Source organism: Zosterops lateralis, assembly GCF_965231275.1.
Source record: "Zosterops lateralis genome assembly, chromosome: 4".
NCBI classification, from domain to species: domain Eukaryota; kingdom Metazoa; phylum Chordata; class Aves; order Passeriformes; family Zosteropidae; genus Zosterops; species Zosterops lateralis.
This window is the reverse complement of record NC_139765.1, coordinates 70,303,199-70,320,899: the sequence shown is the minus strand read 5'-3', so window position 1 is coordinate 70,320,899 and position 17,701 is coordinate 70,303,199.

Sequence of the window (17,701 nt, the reverse complement as noted above, 5' to 3'; positions counted from 1 at the left end):
TGCACTCTGTGTGCCAATCAATCCTCCAAACCAGTTCAAAGTGCAGACCGCAGAAAAGCCAAAGGGATCATTTTCATATGTGCGCTCTGTGTGTGACTTTCACTTTGAATCCTTCTGCTCTTAATTTGGCAGAAATAGAAGAACAGAGGAGCCTCTGCTCAACCCAGCCTGGCAGATTAAATGAAAATTCAAGGTCATCAACTGCAAAATAAAGGGATTTAATGTTTGCTTCCTGGTGGAGAGTGTGTAAGCCATTACATAAGTATTTTTGGAGTGCCAGCCAACAAGATAATCACAGATGTTTTGGGTTTGAAGGGATCTTAAAGATCATCTAGTTCCAGCTTTCTGCTTTGGGTAGGGATATCTTCCACTAGAGCAGGTGGCTCAGGACCCCATCCAAGCAACCAGCATCTGGGACACGCTTGCTTCTGGTAGGTGCCTCAGAGTTTATTACAATTCAGGCAACATTCTTGACATTAGTCAGAACTAGTTACCATGCAGGTAGTTTCAGTTTCACTGTGATCACTTTATCTGAATACGAATCTGAACCCTCTGTACATCCTCAAAACACAAAAATGTCTCACCACCTAATCATGTTTTTCTCAGATTTTTTTTTTTTTTTTTTTTTTTTCTCACTGACAGACTGTTGGTTTATTGCTTCCTAGGGTAGAGGAAGAGTGATTTGGGTTTGCCCTTTGCTGTCATGGATTTGAGGGTCAACATTGTCATCGGGGTCACTGAAACATGTGAATAGTCCTCAGCTCCAAAGGGGAATCTCATCCTAAAAGAGATTTTTTATGGTCTGTATCACTAACTGGAAAGCTGGCAGCTGCTGAAGCTGGACCTGCAAACCCACAAGTTTCCTGGAAGTAGACTGGATCTAGAAATATTCCTGGGATCCCAGCAGTAGGAGGCTGGGTTTGGTCACTCCCAGGAGAAGATCATCCCCAAATGTCTTCTGGTGTACACAGTATCCTATGAACAGTGCAGGAATTCCCTGTTACAGATGAACTTAGGCTCCAGTATGGAGTGACATCCCAGAAGGTGCATAGGTGAAGCTCAAGGATTCAGATTTCATCGCTGATGGAAAACTATTTGGAAAATTTTATCAAATCCTTGCTGTAAAATCCTCAGACTCCCACCCCTGAAAACATTGAACAGATGAACTGTGTCTCTTCTGAGCATGAAAAAGCCAACATTTCCAGTGGCAATATGTCACTGGTGTTTGTGGGCAGTTTCTTTGTTTTTATTCACCCAGATGGGGAAAAAAAAAACCAACCAAACAGAATAAAGCTATTGATTTTTAAAGTAATCCTTTCTGTCAATACAAGCCAGGCAAGCTTTGACTTCAAACAATTTACAGAGGTTTGCACACCTCATTTCAAGTATCATGCCATGATCCTGCCTCCACGCTGCAAGTTATTTAATTAGACACATTAATCCACTAAGTGATGGCAAAATGTTTAGTAATGATGTCTAACCAGGGCATTTCAAGGGAATTTTGTTGTTTAATTAGGAGATAATTGATGATAGTGCAGAGAGTACCTGGTTATAAAAGGCTCCTGCATGTCAATTTGGCTTGTGCTGAGCTCAATACAATGGCTGTTAAATGGCCCGCTCGTATTAATTGCCATTATTATGGTATATAGATTTAAAAGTGGCCATTATTCACTAAAAAAAAGAAAAAAAATAGCATTAAAAAAAAAAAAAAAGCTGGCTAATTAGATGTAGGGATAATGAAATGCACCTGGAAGGAGTGGAAAGGTGGTGGATTAACCAGCTGGCATGGAATTAGCCACAGGGATGGCACTGACTGAGGAATCAGCTCCATGAAGGACCTTGGACATGGAACTGTTGAGGCTTCACCTTTGTGCTGCTGTGAATGTAGCCCTGATACAGGAACCCCAATACTCATGTGAATGTGGAATCCAGGTCAGCCCTTGGTGCTGTGTCACAGCTGAGATGGTGGTGCCTGTCAAAGCCAAAGTCATCTTTTGGTCATTTGCACCGTGGAAATAATTTTGGGTGAGCTAAACCCACCCAAAGTCAGTGCCTGCCCTTTTGAGGGAAGGTCAGCTATTGATCCCTCAAGTCTGGAGATTTGGGGAAGGAAGGAGCATCCTGGTGTGCAGAGCCACAGAACTGACTCTCAATGGGAAAAATACCTGTTACAGGCTTTGCTGAGAGCAAGGAACTCGAGTGATTCCATCTTTTCCTGCCAAAGTTCAGTTTCTTGGCTTCACTTCCACTCCATGACCTGGCAGAGCTCAGACACTGTTTTCTGCTGCCTTGCACAATTTGCAAAGTCAAAATATATGGGAATTAAACAGATCCTGTGAGCCTGGCATCAAAGAACACCCAGGAAAAGTTAGTCTTTGTAGCAATAACTCAAATCATCATCATGGCATTTTTGTAGCTTCCAATAATTTTACAGTTTTACTAAAGATGAAAGTTTGTCAGTCTGTCTTTGCCTGGGTGGACTCAAATGGCTGGTATTTTTCTCCTGTAGCTTTAGTTACCTTTTTGTAGGTAAGGCTGCTGGAGCTTCATGGTTGTCACTGGAGACCCAGTCAATACTCAGTGGAATTTAAAGTGCAATTTAATTGACTGAATGTGGACATTTACTTCAGAATGGGATAAACTGCATCACGAACAGCATTGATTGTCTGCCTTCTTGACACATGCAATCAAGCTTATCCCCTTACCACACAATCTATCTCACCACCTCATTCCCTTTACCACTAGAAAGACAATTTATCATTAACATGCAATCCAAATCCATCATGATAAGCCTCTGACTTGTTATCCTGTGATGCAAACCTCTAAAAACCACGACTGCCATTGAGACAACATGTAAGAGATGATTGCCCACAGTCCTTTCTAGCACAGGAACACCAAATTACCATCAAATTACATGCAAGAAACAGGCTCAGACAAACGTGCACATGCAGTTCTTCTTGCAGCATTCAAAGCCTGTATTTAAGCTATGAAACCTCTCACTAGAGGATGTTGTGACCACTGAAAGCTTAGGCAGGTCCAAAAAAGCACTTAGACAAATGCACAGATAAAAATCCACTCAGGTTTATTAAATTCCAGTAGAGTCTAGTTTAGGAAATCCTGGAAATGCAAGTTCCTGGAGGTGGAAAATATCAAAGGAAACGTGGGTGTTTGGCTTATTGTAATTTTTCTTAGTTCTTTGGAGGTTAGTAACACTCAGAGACTAGACACTGTCTCATCTGCACTGACTTTGTCTTGTTTTGACACTAAATTGCTCCAACTCATTCTACTTTTTCTTGTAGGTGATGCTTTCTTAGCCTCTGAGATGTTTTTGCCATCCTTTCCTTTTCCATACTTTTCTTGAAGAGCAGGCTCCAGGCTGGATCTCACCCTCCACGGGTCCCAAGAAAACACCACAAACAAGAGGTTGATCTCACCTTCTGATGTTGTTGTTGTTGTTGTTGTTGTTGTTGTTTTTTGAGCTGATGAGGGGAGGTAAGAGAGGGATTTGCAGTCCTGTGAATTTACCAGGTATTTACCTTCCATTCTTGGAAAGGTATAGTCATCCAGCTTTAGCTGTCCTCACCACATGTCACATCATCTCTGGTATATCTGGGAAGAAATGTCATTTATATGGTGAAAAACCCAGTAGAGGGATACTGCACATCTGCAATTAATTTCTGCAGCTGAGAAAGACTCGATGAAAGAAATCCTGAATATTGAATTTATCTGATACCTGTGACTCCACACCTGTCTTGCTTGCTGGGCTCATCAGAGACTTTGGGTGCTGGGATCTCTGTGTTATTATTATTTCTATTTCTTTTATTCTTTTATTCAGCAAGATCCAAAGCCTGGAGCTCTTGACAGTTCATGAGGTGTAAAATCTAGATCCAGACTCAAATTTTTGAGACAGAATTGAGACAGGTGTTATTTGCATATATCATCTTGTTTAAAAACTGTATGATCCTCTGAATCACCATAGGTCTAATGAGGAACATCTATTTCAGGATACTATTTAGTAATTCCCAGCTACATTTCATAGGAGATATTCTGTTCCGATAAATACCCTCTATAGAAGCCTTGCCTTCCAGTGCTTCTGAAATCCTTTAGTGGGTGGAATCTGATTATCAGGAAAAAAAAAAAGTAAAATATGCAAAGGTTAAAGCAGACAGTTGTTTTGAGGTATTTTCAGATCTGAACATCTTGATCTTTGTGATAATTTGTATTCAGACATGCTATGTTTGCTAAAGGAAAGCTCAGAATGAAAGTTAGTGAAATTCTTTGCTTTAGGGATTTGCTGGCTGGCTGTGAAGTGCCAGACTGCTCTTGAACTTTCCTCGGCATTTAAGAGGCTCAGCACTTGCTGCTTTGCACTGAAATGTCACATCCTCGGCAGAAAATGGAGATGATTTTGTGGGGTCTGGACTCTGAGGGTGCCAGACTTGTTCTGTTTGGGTGTTTGGAGCAATTTTAGATGTACTTGAGTGCCACATGTGCAGAGAGGCACAGGTCCAGCCTCACCTGAATGTCTCAGGTATCCTCAGATGGTTCCAGGCATTGAATAAAGCCCTGCCTCTCTCTCATAAAATCATTTTGTTAATAGTTGCTTTAGGAGCATTCCACTGAAATATAGAAATTTAAAAAAGGTAATTAAAGCATGATCTGTGTTCTTCATTGAAATTATAATCTCCAGATGTTTCCCCACACTTTTTGATTCTAACCTGTCATCACTGAGAGTCTTGGAAAGGAATGGCACAAAGTGCCTTGCACAAGGGCTCCCTGATGCTCCAGGAATATGCAGGATATCACTTGGGTTCATGTGTCCCTCACACCTCATACCTGCAGCTAGAAATAACTTTGTTTTCTCAGATAAAAATGGAAATCCTGCAATACAATTTTCCTGGAAGGCAAAAAAAAAAAAAAAAAAAAAAAAAAAAAAAAAAAAAAAAAATTGACCAATTCTTCCACATCCAAACAAAGCTCTTACCCATGTCTGGTGGAGATAACATCCTGTCTTCTTTTGGGTTTTCACCCACAATTTCTACCACAATATTTCATGTTCAGCCTCCTCTCACATTCTAGCCAGGCACTGCCTCCTCCTCTCCCTCCAGCTCAGGGAAATGAATATTTGCAGTTAGTGGGTGGGTTGTTTTAGACAGGGGAAGCTGTGGGCTGTCCTGGTGCCACAAGAGCTGCCAGAAGGGGTTTTTGGGGCTGTTGTCTGTAATCACCCCCTGCATCACTGTCCCACAACAACAGCAGAGGTGGCAACTGTACAGCTCAAGGTGTTGCACAGTGGGATGAGGTGAGGGATAAAGCACAGAGCTCAGGAAATCTGGGATCTTCTTCCCTTCAACAGCACAGAGGAAGATCTCTGCCTCAGTTTCCCCCTTTCCCATTTCCCCTTTCCCACAGAAGCAGAATGCAGAGGCTAGATTATTTCAGAACTGACACTTTGAGGAGGAAAGATGTCATTCCATGAATTACCTGTGGATTTGCTGTAGGGAACTTGTTTCTTTCACCCACTTGCAAGGTGCAAGGAGCAGCACAGAGGTTTTTCCTGTGTGGATTCTCCAAGGTCTGATAAAGGTTGTGTTTGCAACTAAAACATTTGTAGGTGGGGATGGATCCCCATCTTCCACTGTCTGTGTGTTTCTGTGAAATTCTTAGAGCCCTCAGGCTGCTCTCCTGACTGACCCAAAGGTGTGGAACAAGGGATACACACAAGATATGGCTCCACAAACCCCATTTTTATATTGAATTATTGCCCTGCAATCATGGACATAGCAAAGAAATGTTCCTCAGCCATGTCCAACACTGAAATAAATCCCGGAGGTGCCTTTGCAAGTCAGGAAAAATCAGATTAAACTGAGAAATGAAACACTGATTTAATTGTGATAATGAATTGTTTCCACTGCTGCAGAATTACAGGTCCCCTTCTGAGGCTGAAATCAAAAACAAATGCCCAGGACCAGGGGTCTGTCTTGAGGAAGCAAAACGTTTGTGTGACCAAAATGTAGCACACATAGAAGTGGCTGGAAACACAGGAAAGGAACATTTAAAAAATAGCAATGGCTTGGAAGAAGGGACTGGGAGTCAACTTCAGCACCTAACAGAGTCTTCAGATCAGAGGTAGGGGAATAAAAGGCATTTTCTGCTGTAGAGTGGCCTCACTAAGTTTTGTTTGTTGGGTTTTTTGGGGGTTTTGGGTTTTTTTTTTGACCAGAATCTGGTCTCTCCCAAACAGCAGCTGAGATTGTTGGTCTGTAAGAAACACCTAAAAATGTTTATTAACACCTAACCAAACCAGGCACTGTTTGCCTGTCCTGGGAATGTTCCTGGCCATGTCCCTACATTGCACTTGGCTCTTCTCCATGACATGTCTCATGTTCCTGTGGTTCTGAGATGTCCCTTTAGGGTCTTGGTTTTGGGCCAAGATCACAACAATAAGACTTCAGTGGAGTCTGATGCACTTGTGCTCCACAGCAGGAACCTGTCGGCAGGTGTTTTGTCTTTTGGGATGTGGTGTGAGGATATTATATTGGTGGGCATGAAGCCCATTCTTGAGCTTATTCCCTGTCTCTCTTTAATTTTTACAACATCTGCAGGGCCAGGAGAGATGCTGTGGGAGTTCTCCTTGTTATCAGCCTGATGTCAAACAAGGGAAAAACATTTAGGAGAGGGATAGAAGTGTGATAGACCCTTCCTGTACTCCTCAGCCACCTCCTCAGCCTGGAAGTGAGTCCAAGGTTATTTTTTTTAATCATCTTTGTCATCTTTCTCTGCGCCTTTCCTGAGCTGTAAAGCAAAGCTCTGCCTTTCATGTTTTTTTACAAGTGAGTAAACACAAGACCTGAAAGACATATTTACAGAGAAATTCTCCTTAATGTATTATTCATTTGACTTTTTACTAGAAGTGTTTCTGTAGCCCTGATGCTCTGAGGGTATCAATAACACGAGGTTTGTAGAGAGAGGTAATATTTTTATTAGAGCAATGGATGGATTTAAAGAGGTGAAAAAAAAACCAAAACAAAAAAAAAACCAACAATGAGTTGTGCACATATTTCTTGGGTTTGGGCGGGATAGAGTAATTTTTCTTTCTAGTAGCTGGTACAGGGCTGGATTTTGGATTTAGGATGAATTAATAACATGCTGATGTTTTTGTTGTTGCTGAGCAGTGCTTCCACTAAGTCAAGGACTTTTCAGCTTCTCATCCTGTCCTGCAGTGAGGAGCCTGGGGAGCACAGGACAGGAGACCCAAACTGGCCAAAGGGATATTGCAGACCATACAGAATCTCTCTGAATAGGAAAACTGAAGAGGAGAGAATTGTCCAGGGGGTGGCAGCTGCTGCTTCAACATTTGCTGGGCCTTGGCCAGTAAGAGGGGACAATTGCAATGTGCATCTTGATTAGTTTTGTACTTATTCTTATTCTTATTCTTATTTTTTTTTATTTATTTTCCTCCCTTTTCTGTGCTATTAAACAGTCTTTATCTTAACCACTGTGACTCTCTCCCCCATCCCTCTGAGGGTGAGTGAGCAGCTCTGTTCATCCTCCTGCCAGGTTAAACCACACCAGCAGAGAAGCCCAACTTAAAACCCTTTTGACAATGTTTTTTGTGAGTATGAACTTATCTATATTCCAGTTGCTAGCTGGAGTCATACAAGATTTGACATCTTTCCCCCCCCTCCAACATTGCTTTTTCCTTATTTTTTACAGAGAAAAGGTGCTCAATGCAAAGGTTAAAAGCTGTGCAATGTTTTGGCTACCAACCTGATTAACCTCATACTCTTGTCAATGCAAACTGCTGGGATGGTGCATGTCTTTCATAGACAGGGTGATGTATTTTGAGTCTCCATTAACCTCTTCTCATGGATTTACTCTGCCAGAGAAGATTTCCTGCACCAAAATAAGTGTCCATTTCAAAATTTATACCGATTTTACTCTTTTGATTCTACTTTGCACCTTCAAGAGTGTCATAGTTCCTCAGGCTGACTAATCTGGACCTATGGATCTTCACTGTTGAGTGTTAAGTGGTGATGAGATAAATGCATGTCATACTTTAAGCACCTTGGAAGATAGGCAAATAAAATTAATGGTATTTTAAAATACCATAAATAAATTAAAAAAGATCCACAGTGTTATTTAATCTGCTTAAAGTGCACATTCCTTGGTAATGAGATTCTACTTTGGCTTTTTTTTCTGATGTTTGAGATGAATTATTATCATTTGTTATATCAAAACAACTTGAAAAAACCTGATCTAGTGGAAGAGGCTTGGATCTAAATGGTCTTTAAGGTCCCAGACCCTTCTGTGATTCTATGATTATAAACCTTTCAAAAGTTAAAAACTCCATCTGGTTTTACCACCCTACCCCACGGCTTTCACTAGAGATTTTTAGAACAGATGACAACACTGCAGAGAGAGATTTCACAGGGTAAGGACCTGTCCTGCCATTCATTCCACCAAATCTGCTCCAGGGATGGAAATATCTGGTGGATAAAGAGCAACAGGCAGGAAGAGAGGGGCAGGATCTGGAACACAGCACAACTCTCAGCCTGGTGCTCTGTGCTGCTTCCAGGGCTGCTGCAACACATCAGTCTTGGTGGCTGGAATTCCCTTGGGCTCCTGTGAGTTCCTGGATCATCCTGAAATATTAAATTAAGCAAAACAAACGAAGAGGGTCGAGAACAGAAGAGGAAAGCAAAATATTAGGGGAAATACTTTCAACCAAAGCTGGAAATACTTTCAACCAAAGTTTAGTTTGCAGTTTGAACAGTAAAAATCCAGCCAGACTGGATGTAATGGACAAGTCCCACTGAAACAGGCTCCATGGAAAAGAAAAAGCTGCTGTTTTAATGCAGACTGGGAAACATGTATTAAAAGGCTGGACCATCTAGGTGTCATCTTCTCTTTGATTGCAGTGAGGGCCAGGTGGGCTCCAATGTGTTTTTTTGAGGAGGCCAGAGGATGGTGACAGGGATTAGGGTGTAACATGGCCATGGAAATAGATGGAGGCCATCGAGGATGTTCAGGTCCAGAGAAGTGAGCAGCAAAGCATAATATACCAACTTCTTTCAAATTAGTCAATAGAAGCAAAGAAAGAGATATATCTCTTCTCTCTTTCTGCTGAGGACAAAACATTTTGGCCTGAAATTGCAGGAATTTGAAATTACAGGCCTTAAACAATGCTGGGATGTAATTGGAGGAAGGTGACATGGGGAATTTTTGGGTATCTGCACTGGGTGCATTGGATCCAAACTGGATAAATCAGACCTGGTCTTACCCAAAAGCCATGTAGATATTGCTCCCAGGTCCTGCAGGATGTGGGGCCATCAGCTCCTTAAAATTGACCCCATGGGCAAACAGCCAAATGCAAATCTTTCCCTTTAATTTATTTGTTTTTTCATGCATCAAGTCATAGGATTAGGTCAACGTTGCTTATATTTCTGGTCCTACAAAATGCAATCAAGATGAAATCAACCTCAAATCAATCCCTCTTGTGGGGAGTCTTTGAGGGACACATTTTCCATGAGAGAGTCAAGGGTTACAGATGCAACAAAGGAAGAAGAAAGAATATTTAAAAGAATAAAGGAGTTTTTACAGCAGCCTCAAGTTACACCATATGAAGTTAAAAAAAAATCCCAGTGGTCCCAGCTGAAAAGCCTGGGAATAAATGAAACTAAAATAAACCTCTTCAGCTTCATGAATAGAGGATTATTATTCTTTTCTCCTTTGCTATACTTTCATGTTGGTGTAACTCCAAATAATTCATTTGTGTTATTTCTGTTTGTGCCAGATTTGGGAAGAAGAGATTCAGACCCAAGCACTGGGTTGATGTTTGACTCAGCTTTTTCCATACAAAGAGAAAAACAGTGGATTGAGTTTTTTATGGCTAAATGTGGATTTCAAACTGCAAAAATTAAATATATATATATATATACACCCATTTAAATGCATATACTTATATACCTGTGTTTGCATTTGTATGGATGTGTACTTCCTTTTGAATTTCAATGTGTAAAACACACTGAATCCTGGGGGTTTTTTGACAGACCCTTGAAATGCACCACTTAAAGAGGATTTATGTTGGAGGTAGATCTCAAATGTGAAATTTTGAAGATTGTTTGACAGCGCAAGATGCCAAAATAAAACAGATGATGCAAGCTCTAAAACTGGCTGGATAATGGCACATCCTGGTAACCTATTATTCATGTAGGGTTTTGTATAAATGTGCATATTCTTCTCCTTTTTTTTTTTTTTTCTTTTTCTTTTTTTTTTTTTTTTAATGCAATAATTCAAGGAAAAGCTGTTTTCCAGCACATTTCTATAGAAATATGAGGATCAATTCAGACTTCAGCTGTTTGGACTTATAAATCAAGCCTGAAGCCCATGAGCAGCCCATAATCTTAAAAAAAAGAAGAAAGATGTTTCTTTGAATGAATGTTGCCAATATTTATGTGTCCACAAGCTTGCTGGAATAAAATTCTGCAAATGTTTGCAGGATGGATCTATTAATTAAACAAGAAATCATATGTGGTGATGTATGACACACCACCTTGCTGTCAGAGTATCACTTTCTGTCTCTCTGTGACAGCAAGTGCTTAAGAGGAAAAAAATTGTGCCTTATTATATATTCTGTGTAAAAAGGGACCCATGATAAGGCAATTATTACCCTAAAACACCAAAGGGCATTTGCTGTGAGGTGCATTCACTGGCTGCAACGACAGGAACAGGACTGGCAGTAAATGGGTTTAAACTCCAGCAAGGGGGAATTAGGGCACACACTGGGGCTGTTTCATCAGAGGTGACCAAGAATGATCTGACCAGGTTTGTTGGAGATGCTCCATCACTTGAGGTTTGAGGAACAAGTCAGGTGAACCTGCACACGTAGAAAAACTTGTGGGAGAGTTCAGTGAGGAGTTAAGCAAGGTCAGGCAGTGACAGGACAAGGGGAGATGGCTTCAAACTGGAAAAGGGGAGATTTAGATCAGATATTATGAAGAAATCGTTTGCTGTGAGGGTGGTGAGGCCCTGGCACAGAGTGCCCAGAGAAGCTGTGGCTGCCCCTGGATCCCTGGAAGTGTCCAAGGTCAGGTTGGACTGGGCTTTGAGCAGCCTGGAACACTGGAAATTGTCCCTGACCATGGCAGGGGGTGGAACTGGAGGGTCTTTAAGGTCCCTTTCAACCCAACCCTGCTGTGATTCTGTGCCATAAACTGAAACTGATCCCACCCTGAGACAGATGATGGAGGAAATAATCTCTTAATATCCTAATTTTCTGTGATTCTGTGATTTCTCTGAACATGCTCACACCATCTCTTGAGTTTGGACTTACGGGTTTTTTCTGTAAATATTTGTGTACAGCAGAAATAAGAACAGTTACTGTAGATGGGAACCTCAGTGAGTTTCAGTGGGTAACGTAAGGTTCCAACCCGTGTCACATTTAATGGAAATTATGAATCCAAGCTGCAGACCAAACAGCACCACAGAAAATAAAAGATGTTTTTGCAGACTGCCTGTGCATCTGGATGTTAAATTAAGAAAAGTTTTAATTACTGTTAATGTAACAAAATGTTGCTGTTAGCCTGTGAGCAGTAAATCCCAAGTTCAAAATCCTAAAACTGGTAATATTTAACTTGTCTAAAATTAAATGATACAAAGGAGCACTGCATGAAAAATCTACTGCAGTATGTAAATAACTCATTTACTTTCTGAACTTTATGAAGTTTCTCTCCTGATAATGAGGGAGAATTTCTCCTTTTTGATCTTATTAAGATGAGTGATGTTCTGTTTCAGAAAGATGGGCACTAGAGAGGAGGTGGCAGCATTAAACAGACATGGTCAGCAGCACTGAGGTCACACTGAAATTGTCAGTGAAATAGATCGACCATGAAATGTCAGAGACTTGTTCACTTGGAGTCAAAGTCATTCTTGCTGAACATGTCTGGAGAGCCAGAGTTCCAATCCTGGAAGTCAAAGCAAAAAGTAGGAATCTGAGCAGTCCTTTTAGGACAGGAGTTTCAGAAATACTACGAAGCTGCTGATGAATTTCTGTGTATATGATAGGGAAAAACTTTAAAAAAGGCTGATTGTCAATCCCTGAAAATGAGGCTTTCTTAAAATTCTTTGTTGAGGACCCAAAAAATGGAGCTTTCTTAAACACTGGCAACTTACCAGATCTTGGGAGATGTGCTGGAGGAGAATCCTTGTGAAGATTAACTCTGCAGGGACTGAGGGATGGGGAATAAAGGACTGAAAGCTGACTCTTCTTAGCTTTTCAAACTTTTGAGATCTCTTCTGGCCTTGATTTATTGTCAGACAGGGCTGGCAGGCAGCTCAAACATTATTCCAGCAGCAGTCTCATGCACATGTGTATTGAACACAGCAGCAGAAGTCAGGTCATGAATCTCATTTCACAAGACAGTAATGAGCCAATCAATACACCAAGCGAGTTTTACACGTTTTTCCTAACAATGGGAGCCTTTATCCTGGGATCAATATTTTAGAATGAACATGAAGATGTTTCACCGTTACTGAAAACCACCAGGTATGAGCAAGACACCTCAGTGGCTCTAAATAAAGGAAACAAAGAGCCTTGAATTTGGAAAGCTCTGCATTGGCAATCTCCCATGAACTGGAAAACATGGAAACACCAGCAATCGATCAGGAGCAGCTAATGTGTGCTAACAGGATAGTGCACAGCAATCCTCAAGTGTGAAAACATCCTGGTTCCACAGTGAGAAATAAATGAAACTCAGACCCTGGAGAAAGCAGGGCCCTGGCACAGCCATTGAGAGTGATTAGTGAATGTTTAATGGTGTAAGGAGTAAATGAAAGTAATGTAAAGGAGTAATGATGATGAGCCTGGTCATAAGCACTAAATGAACTGCATCTTTAGGGGGAGAAAAGAGCAACTGCTTCATTCTGCATCACCTGGATTAGCATGCCATGGAAGACAAACATTTCTGACAGCAGCTGGCTGTGAAACACTTCATTCTTTTAATGTTTTTCAGCTAGCTCAGGCAGAGGAAGTTAACAACAAGAGTGTGGAGCAGGGATGGAGGGAGTACTGCACTCCAAGTCAGGATGTGAGAATGATCCTTTAAACCAGCTATTATCAAAAGAAGCTGAAAACACAGAAGACTTTATGACTGGTCTAAGATTGAAGAGAAAACCTTGTTTTGTGGGAGGCCAGATCCCTTCATAGGAGCTCAGAGTGTGGTGATAATCAGGAACTGAAACATCAGAAAGAGAAAAGTATTGGCAGATGGAGAATTAAGCCTTGTCAATGTGGTTAGGACACATTAAGGAAAATCTGTAAGACACAGCCAGAACTGTGACATCTGAACTTGACATCATGAATCCTCATGACCAGCTGAGGTCATTTCAAGTTCTGCTTTCTGTTGGTACTGACTATGGGTACTCTTGTCATTTTGCTGGTATTATGTGGGCCTGGGAAAGGAATATGTGCAGAACTCTGTTTTGAAGAGGTGCCAGAAGGGCTTTTACCTCCCAGCTGCCCCTCCAGCAGCAAAGAAAAGGAGTTCAAATTGAGTTAAGAAGTGGACAGAACCAGGGCACTCATAAACTTCTGGGCTCAGTAGACAAAATTAATAAAACAAAAATAGAGGTGGGGAGTGAGAGATGATTTCATAGAAGGAAGGTGTTGAGGGCAGTTCTTTGGAAATCAACAAAGCCGCCCAGAGAAGGTCTCTTCAAGTCAAGTTGAAATGTTTTGTTCCTTGCCAGGCTCAGTGGTTTCTTTTATTTCCCCTGTATTTAACCCTCTGTCTGTGTCACAGTTAACTCCACTTCTCAGAACAAACAGGCTGCTCAGAGTCCCAACATTTCATTTTTAGAGAAGCAGAAATACAAAATCTTAACACTTTTACTCCTCTCTTTTTAGAGGTGAGTTTCTTTGTTGAATTCTGCTCAGGTTGCCGTGCACTTTTGGCCACCCCAATTTTTCCTTTTGCTCTCTTCTTCACACACTCCCACTCATCAGCCAGAGCCCATTTCCATGTCTTTTTCTTAACCACCCCACCAGTGTCAGTCACCACTTCTTGTCCTACTCTTTATGAATCTGAATTTGTACCACCTGGCTTGGAAGTTGCAAAGGTCTGGAGGGACCAAGAGTCAATGCCTCTCCTGAGATGATGATCTCTCATTCTTTACTCTTAAAGACTCCCTTGGGAGTAGAATTCCCAGAGGCAAGTGAAATATCTTGTGGGTCCCTTGAAAATCAGGACATTCTGAGATTATGTGGTCTGATGTTTTTGTGCAGAGACCATGCAAGAGCTGGCGTGGTGTGACCACAGCAAATTTGGGCGTGAAGTCTCTGACTCACAGATTTTTCCACAGGGTTCAAATCCTCTGACCAGGTCTCCACAAGAGTGATTCCTCTTTAACTTCCTCATAAACAAGCACCATAATATTTGACTTTCCTTCTAGGAAAAGCAGAAGATAGTGAATCACAAAGGGCCTTTGTTATGAGAGCAGCTCTGCTTTCACTCTGCCCCCTCAGAGCAGCCCTTTGATGCCTATTTCCTGTGGCAAGTAAAAACAAAAGAAAAGAAGTATGGGAACACATTTTTATTGTTTTTCTTTGACCCTGTTTATGATGTTTCAGTAGCACCTATCAGACCCCAACAGCCTCTCCTGCACTGCATTGCTCTTCCCTGGGGTGAAGGCATGAGGGGGAAGAGGGAAACCAGCAGATGGATCCATACTGTGGATTCACTGGGGCTTGGGACTTCTGCACCTGGGAAAACTGCAGAGTCCCATGGATCAAAGGCCCTAAAACTCAACTGGGACTGACTGGGATGGGAGACCACAAAGTAACTGCCCCTGAGGTTTCTTCTTGATTTTATTTTCCTCTTGCTCGGGTATCTCTGAGGGCGAATGATTCCGAGGGCTTGAGGGAAGAGTGAGAAACTCTCCAGCCTCTGCCTCCCCACGAACCCAGAGGAAGGAGATATTGTCTCTGTGGTTAGAAAACCAGACATGTGTCAAACGTTTGCCTTTGAGTCTTCAGTAGAAAAAATTGTCACGTGAGCTGCACCGTAGCTTGCGGTGGAGCTTTATCTGCTTGGCCCACCGAGGGCTGGTTTGAGGTGGAAAAATGTAACACCCAAATGCAGCTGTTTGCCTCCTGAAGAAGGATATTCGCAAACTTTCCCACCTTTGGGGGTTTCAGGCATCTCTCCTCCCTGATGTGCAGCCCATGGCGCTGGAGGAGGAGGACAGAGAGCAGGAGCAAAGCAGCTCCCCGAAAATCAGACTTTCTGACTGTGCCTTTAAGACAAAAGTAGTGTTTGGTCTTTCTTCTTTTCTTTTGTTTTAATGTGTGAAACCGAAGCAGGGTGAGATAAATAAGCATGGTCTGGCACACAATCACAGAGTCTCTGGGTTGAAAGAGACCTTCAAGATCATCAAGTCCACCCCATGCTCTAACACCTCGACTAAACCATGACACCAAGTGCCATATCCAGTCTTTTATTAAACACATCCAGTGATGGTGTCTCCACCACCTTCCCGGGCAGGCCATTCCAGTACTTTATTATTCTTTCTGGGAAAATTTCTTTCCCTAATATCCAACCTGTATTTTCCTTGGTGCAGCTTGAGGCTGTGTCCTCTCCTTCTGTCAGTGCTGCCTGGAGAAAGAGACCAACCCCACCTGAGCACAGCCACCTTTCAGGGAGTTACAGAGAGTGATAAAGTCACCTCTGAGTCTCCTTTTCTCCAGGATAAACAACCCCAGGCCTCTCACTCATTCCTCACAGAATTTATGTTCCAAGCCCCTCAATCCATTTGCATTACACAGCCATGAGTTGTCTGTAATTATTTCAGCACATAGAACAGAGGAATGTCCTTCCCACCATGGTCCCCAACTGCCAGCTCTGTGCAGAGCTGTTCACCATCCCAAAGAGACATTCCCTGTGCTGTCCTAGCATGTGAGGGGTTGGTCTGACTTTGTGTGCTTGGTTTAGACACCAGACAGGCCGTGCCAATGGGCAGAGAAGGTGTCCTGACCTATTTATCTCACTGCCACAGGTACAGGACTGTATGCTCAGCTCAGCTCTGGGCCCCTCGCTACAAGAAAGACATTGAGATGCTGGAGCAAGTCCAGAGAAGGGAATGGAGCTGGGAAAGGGTCTGGAGCACCAGGAGGGGCTGAGGGAGATGGAAAAGGGGCTTAATTTGGAGAAAAGGAGGGTCGGGGGGACCTTCTGTCTCTGCACAACTCCCTGACAGGGAGGGGGACAGCTGGGGGTGTTGGGCTCTGCTCCCAGGGAACAAGGACAGGACAAGAGGAAATTACCTCAAGTTGCACCAGGAGAGGTTGAAATTGGATATCGGAAAGTTTTCTTCATCAGAAAGGTGGTCAAGCACTGGAACAGCCTGCCCAGGGAAGTGATGGAATTGCAATTCCTGGAAGTGTTCAAAAGACATGTGGCACTTAGGGTGGCGCTTGGCACCATGGTGGCCTTGGCAGTGCTGGGTTAATGGTTGGACTTGATGACCCAAAAGGGCTTTTCCAACCTTAATAATTCCTTGCTTTTATATTATCTTGGCTTTTTAGGGTCTCTTATAACTTATTTCGTGTAATTGGCTCTCTTATTGGGATTCTGCATGACCCAGGACCCAGAAGAAAGGACAATTCTTGTACTCCAAGTTTTCTTTCGACAGCAAACGGTGATAACTGGTTGAGATCACAAGTACGCAGCAAAGTTTGCTCCTAAATATGTAAATGAAAATAAAATTAACACTTAAAAAAAAACCAAACTAAAATTTCTTCCTGACTTACTGTTGGGTGTCTGGAACAAAAGCTGCAGGAGGGAGCACACGGTGTTTGAAGTGGGCACGTCAGATTGTCGTGTTCTGCCTCAGCAGACGGTTCCTTTACAGGAAGCCACCACAATTTTTGTTCTGCAGCTGAACAGATCATGAAAACCCTCAGTGCTGCCGCCTCACCCATCCACATCAGTGAGAAAAGTTAAATAAACCAATTTTCTTCTTTCGAACGCCTGAAGATTTAGGGGGACCATTTTGTAAATTCATGTTGCATTTCCCTGTTCCTTATACAGTGTGCTTGGACAACATGGAGCCAAAGGCAGATGCACCTGAATTATGAGTATTTGTCATGCTGGGCAGTTCAGGACACCAAAACACCAAATCCATCCTGTTCATTTCTGCAGCATCATCAAGTTCTTAGTGGCTGGACAGTTATTGACCCTGAGAGCCGCTGAGTTACTTTGCAGGTTCCTGTGTTTTCTTTAGGTGGAAATGGTACCAGAACATCCAAACCATCTGGTTTAGCTTTGTATCATCTGTTTACCAAGCTGTGATGGTCACAATGTCGTGGTGCTGAGCAGTGATGGCTGGAGGGTATTAATTCTGTTCCTTTGACTTTTCTTCTACCAGAGAACTAATCTAAATTGTTCTTTGGCAACAGCTGCTTGAATAGAAAATGTTATATAAAATGGAATGGCCACGACAGCTCAGAACATAGGGACAATTTCTCCCCACAGGTCAATAACTTGAGTTTACAGGTCAGGACATCATAGATCCTGTGATGGATTTGTCACCTTAGTAACAAATAGGGTCCAAACACAGATAAAAGAATATTATACAACTTTTAAGTGACTGGTATTGTGGTGAGAGTGTAGTAGGTTAATAATTGCCAAGATGGTATAACTGA